Source organism: Emydura macquarii, unplaced genomic scaffold (genome assembly GCF_026122565.2).
Source record: "Emydura macquarii macquarii isolate MOO-44397 ecotype Brisbane River unplaced genomic scaffold, CSIRO-AGI_Emac_v2 contig_1253, whole genome shotgun sequence".
Taxonomy (NCBI): Eukaryota; Metazoa; Chordata; order Testudines; family Chelidae; genus Emydura; species Emydura macquarii.
Genome location: NW_027131390.1, coordinates 18,485,135 through 18,499,539, shown reverse-complemented (window position 1 = coordinate 18,499,539; position 14,405 = coordinate 18,485,135). Strand labels below are relative to the sequence as shown.

At 41.5% G+C, this 14,405-nt stretch overlaps 1 long non-coding RNA gene across 1 annotated transcript; it reads right to left on the bottom strand.

Annotated features, from left to right (window-relative positions):
• Positions 1 to 1,564: 1,564 nt before the first annotated feature.
• LOC137153922 (uncharacterized) lies at positions 1,565 to 12,463 on the bottom strand. The gene is made up of 3 exons (XR_010919950.1): positions 12,446 to 12,463; positions 2,174 to 2,192; positions 1,565 to 1,738 (listed from the first exon to the last, which is right to left on the bottom strand). It is a non-coding gene; the product is annotated as an uncharacterized lncRNA (long non-coding RNA).
• Positions 12,464 to 14,405: the final 1,942 nt, after the last annotated feature.

Sequence of the window (14,405 nt, the reverse complement as noted above, 5' to 3'; positions counted from 1 at the left end):
GAGCTGCCACCTGGGCAAGTTGCAGGCGGCTGCTGTCTGGCTGCCAGCCCGGGAGGTGGGTGACTGACACCTGCTCCAAGCTGGGGCGGAGGAAGCTTCCGCGCAGGCCAGGACATGGTGATGTGGGCAGGCAGTAGGCAGCTGCTGACCATCTTCGAGCCAGGGCGTGGGAGACTGTCTCTCAGCTCAGAGCTGGGGTGCGGGTGGCAGTCACCCAGCTTGCAGGGTGCAGGAGGCTGCTGCCGGGCTCCCACCTGGGAGCTGGAACTGGGCAGGACATGGGCAGCTGCCGCCCAGTTTCCCAAAAAGCCAGCGGCTGCTGCCCAAGCCAGCGGCTGCCGCCCGGCATCTCAAAAGAGCAGCAGCTGCCACCCAGCTTCCCAGGACTGGAGTGGCTGCCATCTACCTCCCAGCTAGGAGGTGGGACCAGGTGGGAAGCCGGCGGCTGTCGCCTGGCTTCCCCAGAAGTCAGCGGCTGCTGCTCGCCTCCCTTCACTGGGTTTTTTGCCACGTACCCCCAGCCTGTGTTTAGCTTACCACCAGGGGTACGCGTACCACAGGTTGAGAAACTATAGATTAGAAGAGTCTACTCCAGCTTGTCAGGGGTAAAGGGAAGGAAGAGATGGGGAGAGGAATGCCAGAGGGTGGGAGAGATGGATCTTAACCAAATATACTAGGATTTAACATACCTGAATCTTGGGGAACTTGGAACTCACTTTTGAGCTTTGCAACTTAGATCTATTTTGCAAAATCCCTTATGCGGCCCTTACATTTCCTTGAGCAGCACAGCATAGCGAGGTACCATGGGTTTAGAGGGGGAAAAAAAGAGGATTAAAAGCAAGCACCCACAGAGCATCTCCTTAACAGAGTCCCTTTATAAATCCAAAATTTGTTCCCTTCCCGCTTTGTACGTGAAAGCCGATGAACTTCTCACTGATTTCTGTTGTGGCCTTTTGCTGGACTTGAATGATTACCAATTGCTACTTCGGCCAGAAGTCCAAATGGTCAGAGGGGTGATTCACCTCATGCATAGACAGCTCTGGAGTTGGGTTAAAAAAAATACCTCTAATAAGTCTTCTCATGCCCTTCCTGTCATTGTAGCCAGGCCTCTTGCTAGTCTAAGACCTTGGCCTCTCAGTGCATTCGCGACTCTATACCTGCGTTCATGGATTCTTCTTCTTTTTTAAAAAAATTGGTCTTCTCACTCATGCAAGGAGTTAGCAACTAGAGAACAAGAAGTGTTTTGCACCTCCATCCTCTGCTGTTTTAAAAATTGATTTAGCATAATGGTTTCAGAGAGATTAAAATCCAATTTTGTAAATCAAAGCGGGAACGGTGCTGAATCACCACTACAGAAGGAAAAAATAACCTGCTGGATTCTTAGACCCACAGTAATAGTTCTGATTTATTGACACTATTAATGCAGAAAAACTAATTGAGAAATCAAAAGTATATTTTTAATAAGCTGTACTTTACGACAAACATCTTTTCTTTATCCTCATACCCATACTGAGATAAGATTATTTTGATTTTAGGTGTAGAAGAACCTAACAGAAGACAAATAGCAGTTTTGGAGCTGTCAGTGTATGTATTTGTAGTTATTTTTCAAGTGGCTTTTTCAATGGCTCAGGGAGCCATTCACAGGGTAAAAACAACATGAGCTCCCATCTCCTTGAAGTATTCTTCCCATCTGGAAAAGGACAAGTCTGTGTATTATTTCAGCCCCTTAAATTGGTTCCTAGGCATAAAAAAAAATAGTTCACAAAAAACACAAATACAAATAAACAGAAATACAAATCCTAAGCCCTGCATACACCCCTCACAGAAACCCAAAAGATTCTATAGTTTAATGACAATATACAAACTCTGAGAATCACACACTTGTTTTATTATATTGAATATTTGGCTCTAGCTATAAATGCAAAATTCACTAATTTGGAATCATTTACACTAGGTGTCTTTAAAGGTTTTAGCTTCCCCCCCCCCAAAATAAAGATTAATACAGACACACTCAACATGGCCTGGTGTGTATCACACAACAAGGAGATGTTATGTGAGGCAGACAACCCAGTACTCACTAGGCTCCATTATACGAAATTCACATAATTTCTTGATCAGCACCAAAGTATAGACACCTTATTAGTAACTCCTCATACAAAAAAGCAATACAAACCTTAAACAGCTCTTGATGCCTAATGGAGGAGAAATAAATAGTTATTCAGAAACAATTCAGCACACATGTACATCAGACTGGCTGATTGTTCTGTCCACCTTCTCCTCCCCCCCCGCCATTTTTTATTAAGAACCTTTAAATGCAAAAGCATGCCTGAACCTTAAGAATTATTTTGCTTCTGCTGCTTATTTCTCACTTGCAGTCACAATAAGAGTTGTAGGCAACTGTCTGGAGGAAATGTTTGGCAGCAAAGACCTGATTTCAATGGAAGCTGAAAATGCTCTACAAAATTGGGCCCCTGTGGAAGGGGGCTGGTCTTGTTACAGGGTGAAATCCAGGAGGTTTTGATAACTGGGAAAATAGAGCACGTCAACTTATCATAGAAATGATCTGGAAGGGTTTCTACACCCGGGAAGCTATAAAGAACAAGTAGCCATGGGCTTCTCATTGAGAGTGGTGGGTTTAGGCATTGGTAAGGTGGCTGTGTACTCATTAGATAACACGTTCCCGTCCAACTCTGTTGGATGTCCAGCATGCAGTGCAACTTTCAGAGCATGCGAAATTTGAAAGGGGCTAGTAAGGAGGCCACCAGATCAGCATGAGTTATTCCAATGACATCTGAAAGGTAGTGGGGGGGAAGGGAAGATTTTACACATGAATTTTCACATTCATTAATCTAATTGGGTGTTAATTAATTAATTAGTTAATTAGGTAATTAACTGAAATAGCAACCTAAGCCAAATTCTACCATGGGAGCCTCACTGCATGCTTTCTCCTTCCAACCAATATTAAAAATGACATCAGCTAGCTCCTTGCATTATAGAATGCTCCAGTGTCAGTAATACTTTCTATTTGTTCAGGCACCTGAGAAAGGTGATGCAGTTAGGTTCTGCAGCAACAGGTCTCTTTCCAGCTGAGACAACAACAACAACAAAAAAAACGCCTTGCCATCCTTTTAAGCAGGAGTGCAAACAAGAACTTATCCCTGTGGGGGAGTGAATTGGGATGGAGCCATGGATGGAGGAGAATGGTGGACGAGAGAATGAATACATCATTTCCATCTCAACATGAAACCAATTTTGCTCCTTTCCCTCAGTTGGTGCCACTTTACAAGGAAAGACAGTCCAAATGGTTATCTTCTAAGGTGTAGGTCCTCAAGCTGGGGTTGTCCAGGTTTCCAGATCATGACCACTCTGACTTACTCATAAGATTAAATGGGAAGGGTGGCCTGGCTAGCTCTAAATTACACAAGGGTTTCCCAACATGAAAAAGATTGCAAACCACTGTTCTAAGGGAATACTGCCAGGGTCATTCACTATCTTTTTTACTGGGTAAGGACTTGATGTAAGGAGGCAAGACTAAAGCTTGGTCTGATCCGTGATGACGGAAGGGGTCATCTACAGCCCAGGGTCTTCTACTGAGAATTCGATGACCCTGCAAGTCCACACCCCCCTCCCAGGTAATTGCAGCAGACATGGAGGAATGCCCAGAGATGCAGTCTCAAATATCTTGACCCTAGCCATGGAGAGGCCAGAACCTTGAAAAGGACCCAATATTGGATTGAGAATCAATCTAGCACACGGAGCCACAGACATGACGTAACTGGGAAAAGTGGATATTTAATTAAAACATCCATTAAGAAAGACTAGCGCTGTCAGTCAATATTCACTTTTGTTTTATTGGGGGGTGGGCGAGAAGGGATGTACAATACTCAGTTTTGTTCTGTTTCAGGATATATTTAGTACAGTATTTATAAAGTACAGCTTCTTCAAAGATTTTTTTAAATGCAATGCATTTCCTTGTGCAAAGGAGAACAAATTGCTACTTAAACTTTCTTCTATTGTCTATTTTCCTGCAATTTCCACCTCATTTACAGCCTTTTTGTGTCTGCCCTTTTGTTGAGTTTTACCTTTGACATTCTCTTAATTTCTCTTCAGAGATACCTGACACCTTTACATTAAACCCACAATACATCGAATGCATACATTTTTGAAAGAATGGCCGCTAACACTAATAGCTTTGAAGCAAAGTTGAAAAAGATGATGTCTGTGCCAGGCAGTACATTGCTGAAAACAATTTCTCAATTACATACCCAGGATCTTTAAGAGCAGATAGTATTGGCAAGTGGTTAGAGCCTCATGATTAGGGCTGGGTGGATTTTTTTGGTAAATAATAATTTGTCAAAAAATGCATGTTTTGGTTGAATTAAACTATTTGTGAACTTGGGTCAAATTCAGCGAATAGCTTCGGCCAAATAAAATAATGAAAACAATATTTTGAAAAAGCTGGGACAGTTTGTTTCTTCATTTTTAAAATGAAACGTTTCAACTTTTTGTTTTGAAATGACCTTTTGTTTTGAAGGATAGCTACATTTGTTTGTTTTTTAAATTAAGGGTAAAACACCTGAACATGTATCAAACCAAAACACTGCAAAAAAAAAAAAAAAAAAAAAAAAAATTTCAATTTGAATCAACAAAACATTTTGTTTGATCCAAACCCTTCCCCCCTTTTCACTTTGGGATAAATGGGGATAAAACCTTCATTTATCTCAAAAGAATGTTGGGAGTGTTCATTATTTAATTTTGGAAAGCTCTGAGATTCTTCAGTGGAAAGAAACGCATAAAAAATTAAATCAAATATAATAATGGGCTGTGAGGTGAAGGCCCTGTTTAAAGTGATCCATCCTTGGAGGTTAGTTGACCGTAGCCATTTCGGGGGGGCGGGGCAGGACTCTAAGGGGAAGCACCATTCCACAGATATACCACTGTTTGGTCAGATTTTATAACAGTCTTTTATCCTCAACTCTCGAGGTAGTTGTCCCTAGGCAACCTCTTTCCTGGCTTAGTCCTCACCATTGACCCTGATTTAGGAATGCCCTATGACCCCTGAAGGAGGACGGTAAGACAGCTCACAAGCTGATGGTGGAAATCTCATTCTCATTCAACTGGCTGTATTCACATTTATTTTTAAAGCTTATACTGTGGCTGTGCAGGAGGCAAAGCAGAGTTTCTTTTGTCTCTACAACAGCACCAATGAATTCACAGTCAGCAGATTGTTTCAAGTAGCAAACGGCCTGCTTACTTGGATTCTGATGTTTTCATGCCATAGCTGACATGAGTCACTGGCTGTGAGGAAATCTCATGTTACTGTGGAGAAAACCATGCTTTTAAAGCTTGACCACTTGAATATTTTCAGGCCAACACAAAAGAGTTAAGCCAGTCGAATACTAATTTCTTTCGGAATTCGATATTTGAGGATAATTTCTTGCACTATTTGTTCATCTCAATCTGGAAGCCCCTCCCTGACCCAGTCAGATATGCCAGTTCCTCTTCCTTCTAGAGCACGTTTGCCTTTTCAGGACTCAAGTTACTCATTTTTGTTGGATTTCATTCCCTACTCCTCTGCCTATTTACTTTGTCTGTCTAGAATAAGAACTCTTCAGGGCAGGGACTTGGTCTTCTTAGCTCTCTGTAAAAAAAAAAAAAAAACACCAGGCACCTCTGCAATGCAGCTTGGAGGTGCGACGCCCACCACAGGTCGACAGTCTCAGGCTGGCTCTACTCAAGCTGGTATTTTGCAAATACCAGTGTTGCTGCAGCAGCACCAGTGACAGCTCAGGCTAGCCACTCAAGCTTGGATCCAGGTGGCTTGGACCCAAGCAGTTATCCTGAGTTGCTGCCTATGTCACAAGGTCCACACTGCTATTCTTAGCGCACTAGTGCAAGTCTGTCTATCCACACTGGCAATGGTATCTCCCAGCTGCAGTGTAGACGTTCCCCCTAGTGTTCTTGTTCAATCCCTGATGATGACCCATTGCAGGGGTCATTATACTGGTGCCATACAAACAGCAGCAATAAGACGACGACTCTCCCCCAACTACTAAGCTTTCACCCAGTGCAGAGGTTGGGAATATTCTGCAGTCACCGATCAAGAAAAGGGCACTTTTTAAAAAGTTATTCTGAGAAGTATTAAACCCATCACCCCAAATCTCAGTGGGTCACACAGATTCTACATTAGCTAACACTCCACTTTGGTTGCAGAATAAAGTGAAAGGGCTATTCTTTTTCTTTTAAATGTTCATTCACTCTCTCCAACACTCATTCACTCTCACTTTCTCCCCTCCTGATCTCCTAAAACCAAGCCAGCTGTTCAGTTTTGCTCCCTAGGCAGGACAATCTGCCCATTTTGCTTTGCTTTTAATAAGAAAAAAGGAAAGAGGGGGGAGAGGGAGAGAAAAACCAAAGACAGCCAGAACTTGGCATCCCCATCAAACGCACTCTCATGTTATTAAAATACATTTTTTTTTTAAAAGACTCTTGGCTGAGATAGTGGCTAATCCCTGGGAATTTCCAACTGTTTCTTGGGTTTGCAGATTGGCGGCGGGGCCTGGCTGGCTTTAGACACAGCAGCACCTGGACCAAACATGCATTCCTTAGGAATGGATTCCTCGGCTTGTGGCACTATTCCACTTCCCGCTAAACACTTCCTGCTGGGAATATAGAACATGGAAGGCACAGTATATAGCTTGAAAGTCTAAGGCAATGTAGAATTGATTTTCATCTACTTTGTTAAATTTCTGCTAATTGTTTTTTTAACATACTTTCTCCAGCAATCTCCATGACTTAATTCCTCAGGGGTGTTCTTTTTGGAGTTTTACTGAAGTACAGAAGGAAAATGATATCTAACTACACACCTGTGCTGTAATTGCTATTGGCATATATAACAAATACATACAGGTGGGGTGGTTGTTTGTTTTTGTTTTTCTTTTCTCCCACTTACTGCTTTAATCAAAGTTTTTAAATTAATGAAAACCAGGAGAAATAGGCTGCTGTTCTATAAATACTTTGAAGCCTAGAAACTGGACGTAGTGTAATGCTGTCCAGACTTTTATAATTAGCACCTGGGAAAGTGCAGTGAAAACTGAAGCGCTTACTCTCAAAAGTTTATATACGATAAACAGATCCTGTCTGTTGTTTTAAACCAAGATATGTTGCAGTCACAGACCAAGAAACTGAAACTCATTTTTAAAACCCTCAATGAGCTACAACCATTAGGACTTAACACATTTCTACTCTTCTAACATGAGGGATTAAGATACAGATCTATATCTCTGTGCTGCATTATACACACCTTGTCTATATTTTCATCATTATCTATTAATATAAGAGAATGAAAGGTGGAGCGGTAGCATTATATGTCAAAATTAATTATAATGCCAATGAGTTACAGTTTAACAATGAAGAGAAAGATGATGAAATTATTTGAGTTAGGTTATAAAAGATTAAACTAAACTGAAAGAGACAGTGGCCGTCTGCCTCAGATCTGGAGCTGGACTGGAGGAGAGCAAGAATGAAAAATTCCTGGACCAGTTTGCAGGACACTAAAATTCATGGGATACCATACTCAGGTGAAAAGTTCCAGAGGGGTAGCCGTGTTAGTCTGTATACAGCAAAAACCACGTGAGTCCTGTAGCACCTTAAAAACTAACAAATTTCTGCAGGCATAAGCTTTCGTGGGCTGCAACCCACTTCGTCAGATGCTTGTTGTTTATACTCAGGTGAGATTTTTTAACTAGCCAGATATATACCGGGTACAGCCAAACATGCATTGAACACACTCCTTATTTATACAGAAGATAATGTTGAGCTCCCAAGAGTAAAGACCAATTAGAATAGAAAATTTTGGTACTATTTCTTACCAAGAACTCAGAGATAACAGAAATTTAGAACCACAGACCACATGCTGTGACAGTAGAGAACAGTAAAGAATGAGTCCCCAGAGTGCAGCTGTACAGGTTATTATATTTCAAAGGAAGCAAATAATTTTAAAGTAATTTAGGATCCAGTTCTGTGAGGTAACTTCAGTATCTACCACCAACGGGCACCTCTAGAGCAAGGCCACTGAAAAAAAATATTAAATGCCATTTGTGTGGAAGGTGTCTGAGGAATCATAAAAGAAACCATAATTAATGTAACACACTGTGAAAAGGAAGCGTGGAAGAAATAAGAAGTAGCCAATGTGGTTTCCCAAGCCAGTAGCTAATGTGGCTCAAAAATCCAGTTTTTTTTTTAAGGGGGGAAAAAAAAAAAAAAAAAAGCCTTTACCCCCATGGATAAAGGGGAAAGAAACCAATCAAGATAACATACAGTCATTTACATCTTGCAGAGAAAATATGTGAACAACAAAATACAGTATGAGTTAACACTAGCCAAAAGAATTACAGGACTAAGGGAATGTCTACACTAGAAATGGAAGTCGACCTATATTAGGTCAACTTACAGACACCACAGTAATTACTGCCGTTCTTAATGTCCACACTGCCCTTCTTGGGTTGATGAGGTGTGTCCTCACCAGGAGTTAAGAAGAGTAGTGTGGGGAGCTGAGAGCCTGGCTGCCCCACAGGCTCCTTGGCTCCCACTGGAAGCCAGTGGGATGCCGCCCAGGACTTTTCCCCCTCCCCGTTCCTCACTGGGAGAAGCCACGTGGGACTTTTCCCCTCCCTGTTCCCTGCCAGGAACCAGGGGCAGCCACCTGGGGCTTCTCGCCCCTGGGGAGCAGAGTCCAGGCTGCCCCGGCTTCTCACTCCCTCCCTCCACCACCCACTCTCTGCTGGGAGCCAGGCAGCCTTGTCAACGGTTGGGGGAGCGCCTGGACGTCTCACTCCCAAAGCCGCCTGGGCTTCTCTCCACAACTCCCAGCCCAAAGCCACTCGGGCTTCTCACCCTGAGATGCTGAATTCCTTTATTAAATGCGTCTTCAACTAGAAAAATAAATAGAAGTTGTTTGCAAAATTAGGAAGTGGAAGACTATTAAAATGGCTATTGTTAAAGAGGAGGTAGGGAAAATATTTTAAAAATGTAAACCTACATAAAATCAGCCAGCCTGTGCAATTAGCAAAAGAAACTTACCATGTAACTATTTTTGAACAAATACCAGAAAATTGGAGAAAAGCAAACTTAGCCCCCATCCTCAAAACAGTAAATCAGAGTGACTCCTGGGAATTACTTGTCCATGTATCTAACTTCTATCTCTAATAAAATAATTGAGCTATTAAGAAAAAATATTTCTGAAGGGTTACAGAACCATGAGCTGTAAACAATATCGGTTTATAGAGAATAGCTCTTGTCTTGCAAACATAACTGCTGTTTGTTTTGTTACAGCTACAAAATTAGTGAATGAAGGCAAAGCAGTGTCTATTATACACTTGGATTATGGTGCAGCTTCTGAGACCCAATCATGCAAGGCGCAGAGCACCTTCTGCAAGATTCTGAGCCCCCTTAACTCCCACTGCCTTTAGAAGGAGTTAAGTTGCTTAATACCTCAAAGGATCAGGATTAATCAACAAAATATTGCTCTTAAAGGGCCTGAAGCAAAGCCTGCTGAAGTCAGTGGGACCCTTTCCATTGACTTTAGTGTGCTCTGGATCAGACCAGAAATAATCAGCTTGAATCTCATTACTTTCAGATAACTGCAAACAAAGGGTTAAAAAAACCCAAGTCAGTACTTGGAGAAAGCTGTATAGGTATCATAAGGATCTCTGTTTTCTTCAGTGTGAATATATTTACTAATACAGAAGAACAAACAGTCTGATTAATTAAAATTCACTGATTATAGTAAAGTAGACAGAGCTGTGAATATTAGAGAGGACAAATAAAGGGATATTGAGAGGATGGTACACTTTATAAATCTTAAATAGTAACAACATCATCATCATCATCTCCTCTAAATTCCAACTGGTCAATATAATTCAAAGGAGTGATACCCCTGTCTGCTTAAAGAAACCTTCTAACTCTCTCAGATTAGAAATATAGCCAGAAAATAAACTGAGATTCCACTTGGAAAAATGCAAACTAATATATTCCCTTTAGTGTCATCCAAAACACAGATATTCTACAAGAGGCAGATACCTGGAAAGCAGTAATCCTGAAAGGGACTTTGGAGAGATAGTAGGCAGGAAATTAGACATGAATCTGCAGTATGATATGATAGTAAAAAAAGTGTAATTTTAGGCTGAATAAACACAGACCGCATATCACAAAGCAGGAATCTATAGCTCCTCTCTCTCTCTCTAGATGTAATTAGACCATACATGGAATAATGTGTTTATTTCTGGTCACCTTGTTACCAGAAAGATATTGATTGACAAATTGAAAGGAGTTCAGACAACAAAAATGATCGGGGTTGTATATGCAACAGCATAGGGTGGTGGAACATGAAAGCGGACTACATATATTTGAAAGGTGTAAACATCAAGCAGAAAAACAGATTATTTAGAATAGTATAAGGGTATATATATAATGAGCAGAAGCAAGATGAAATTAAATAAGAGAAAAATTAAGCCAAATATCCATGACATCATCTTGATTTATTAGGAAGCATGATAGACTCAAGGGAAGTGGTGCGATAGTCCATTGCTTGAGAGAGTTAAAAGTAGACTTGACAAAACACTAGTAAATGAATACTACAGAACAATCCTGCATGGACTAGGAAATGGAGCAGATAATATAGCAGTTCTTTTCCTGCTCCAGCTTCTGATTCTGTGAGCCTGATTCTCTTCTCACTTTGGTTGTATACCGGTGTAACACCACTGACTTCAATGGAAGTATTCCAGATTTGTACCAGAGGAGAATCAGGCCCAATGATTTTAAAACAATGCTATGTATGAAAGGCACCCAAACTACTGCTAAACTACTTTAAAGCCAAAGGACCAAATTCTGCCCTCATTTCCATCACAAAACTCCAGCCAGTCTCTAAAGTTAAGTAATATTTAAGGCACTTCATCTTCAGTTTTTACAAAAAAAATTCCCAGGCTTTACAAAAACCATTCTTCAGTTTTTACTGATTTTCACCCAAATTTTAGAAGTGCCAGGTCCGCCCTCTAGAAAGAGAAAGGGAGGCTCAGAAGCTGGACCCGCCCAGTTTACTGAATCGCCATCTCTCCTTTGAGAGTGATCCCAGGAGTGGAACAGGAGGAGAAAGCAATGTGAGGAGATGGTGCCTTCATCTCCTCCACTTCTTCTACTTCCGAGCATGCTCCAGAAGGAGACATGGCAGCCCAGGTTACTGACTCACCATTTCTCCTTCCAGAGAACAAAACTAGGTCAGAAGTAGAGGAATACTCTACTTGAACAACGCTCAAACGCTGGTGTTTGCATTGTCATCGATCACACGCCTTCCACACACACACTACCAGCTTTGCAACTATCATGCATTCAAAGCAAACAAAAGTTAGTGAACCACTTTTCTTGGTAAAATGGGCTGAAAATGAAAAATTGTATCTGATTACGTTTCAGAACATAAGGGGTTTTTGAAAGTTTTTTTAAAAACAAAACCAGGAGAAGAGAATAATATTTACCCAGAAAACTGTGGAGTTATTTTTTTGCACAGATTTCTACACATTTTTTAATTTTTGTAATAAAAACTCATAAATTCCTCGGAAATTTTAAACAAAATAAAAACTCAAAACCAAGGGCTTTAAAAGTGTTGCAAAGACAGTCTACAGTGCAGGGCCAACCACTGAGAACATGAGTGTGACCATTTAAAGTAGGCTGCTACTCCCAGAATATCTATCACTAAGCCTGGGGGATGCTCCTTCTAATCAACTAAACTGCAGACATGCTTCTCAGAATTTAGCAAAGCATTTGGGCACAATCCTGCAATCCTTACCAAGAGAATATTTTCTCTGAAGTCAATGGGGAGGTTTGTCTGAGCAAGGTCTAAAGGGTCAGATTCAGGCTCTCCGTTTGGAAGAAAATAAGTACATTGCCAAAATATATCACTACCCTTGTAACTAACACAGTGACTACTACTACCTTAAAGCAACACTATATTGAAAGAAGATAATTACAAATCATATTAAGTCCACCACAAATCTAGAGCACCTTTCAGCAGCTGCTGTCATAAAAATCTGACCTATCTTTTGCCAGCTGTCCCATGTTGTAGGTTTTAACTTAGGGATTGAAAAATGCAATTCCTTCTTCAATGCATCTTTACAGTGGCAAATAGACTTGCCATGAGACTCACTGCAACAAACCACTGTACCCTTCACCCCTGTGCTATGACAGATCTCATTTCGGCACCTGCTTGTCTTCAGTGAGTGGCACAGCAACTCTGCCCTGACTGTGTGCTCTTCCAATTCCCGCTCCAATAAAGATCAGTGGATAAAATATGATACATTTGTTGTTTTTAAAGAAAAACCTTTCAGATAAAAGCAATGTCAAGGGACAGCAAGGTGTGAAGAGAGATCCATGGTGTAGGGGTTTTACTACAAACCTTGGAGTTGGTAATTCCTGAGTTCTAATCCAGGTCATTGCCAGGGAGAGAGTCCATGTTTCCGGACTCCTAGCCCTTTGCGAGGTCCACAACTAAACAGCTTCCCTATATGCCATTTCCCACTGCATTGTTATCTGAAAACTACAATAAAAGAAATTGCAAGAAAGGTCAGTTAATACTAAAGAGAGTACAAGCCACACGGCTACACGCACAAAGCAATACTATCATGCTTACATATCATAATATACCTTATTGATGTGCTTTAGACTGGGTCAGCTGTACATTCAGTGGTCTCCATCTCTCTCAAAACAGTCTGAATTAGACCAAGAGAAAAACACTGCAGTTAGCTGGCAGTTTATGTGCTGCCCGGGCACTGACTCATTATCATGACAAAGGAAGGTTTGAACATCCTTCAGCAAACATGATGGCTCCCTTCTAGCATCTGTTTGAAAATTTGGCAATAAACATCTCAGGTTCCTGATAACCTCAGTATCAGTGGAATAGCATGAAATAGACTTGGAGCTCTTTCACCAATTTTTGTGGAACTGCCTCTTTTACTTATAGGAATCCTCCCTGCCTCCCACCAACCGCACAACCCTACCTCAATGTTTAAAGTAATCTGGAAAAAAAGTGGGGAGAAGAGGAGGACAGGGGACAGGTGAGTAGCATCTTTGCTAAGACAGTGCTTAAAGTGCACCCCTCATTGACCTGGCTCAATTAATTCCCTCTCCTCCCCCCAGGTCTGTGATCCTCTTACAAACTCCCAAGCACTGCACTCTGTCCATCTCCAGTAGATAGAATGCAGCTGTCCCTTTGCAGATCTTGCTAAGGACAGCAACTTTTAGTGGTGCTCTCTCCTCAAAATGCCACTGGGAAGGAGGGAAGAATTCTATAGCATGAAGTGATCAATGAATTACATCCAGAAGACACATTTTCAGTGCGCCTCGACCCAGCATCTAGTTCTGCACCTGCAGGTTTGAGGGGTGCAGTTTCAGAAGCTGCTTTTGGAAAATGTGCTCCCAGAAATTTCAATAAAGTAGACACAGAGATGTCAATCACTGCTGATCTGACGCCATGGAAGCTTCCCAAAAGGTAACATTTAGTACTTTACATTGAGCACTTCTCTCAGACACCATTTCCCTCCTCTCTGGAGGATGCCTTGTCTCCAGAGGCACCCCTCACGCAGCCAATGAAAAACATCATTGGCAAGTTGATAACTGTAGAAAGAAAAATGCAAAAAATAAGCATTATGGAAAGAAGAATAGGAACATTGGAGGAATCTTAAGTTATTTAGCCCATTTGTAGGGCACCTATCTCCAAGCAGCTAAGACGAAAAACCGATGTAGAGAACACAGAAATTCAACTAAAAAATGACCAGATCAAAGATGTGGCCAGCAAGAGTCCAGGAATGTGGCAGAGAGGAAAACCCAGTGAACCACCCTCCTCTACTATTCACTCAAACAGACATGGAGAAAGAGGTGAAGGGGATGGAAGGTTCAGAAACACATGGGAGGAGAAGGGTCCTTCATAGTCAAGGATAGCCAGCCAAAACAGATGGGCCTCGCAGTGTGTCCTAAAGTCAGAGAATTTAGCACACCTCCTTTGAGTGTGTGTGTTCCACAGTCAAGAGCCCTTGAATGAGAAATCCCTGGCCTGGCGATAATTAAACACAGAGCATGAGAGCAGACCTACCCTAGCTGACAATATCTGTCAGGCAGGAAGATAATACAAGAGGTGATCATACTAGTGAAAAACGTATTTGTTATTGTTGCCCAGCCTAGTATCTCTGATTTCTTTTCTAAGGGGTATTCTGTGCCCTTGTGCTTTCTGCTATATGTTTAATATCAGAAAAATTAGTCACTTCATAAGGCTCTAAATTCCTCATGTGCTGTATTAAGAACTAATCTCATTGGCTAAGTCTCATGCTGATGTATTCTTCTAGCTGTCTAGGTAGTCAGGA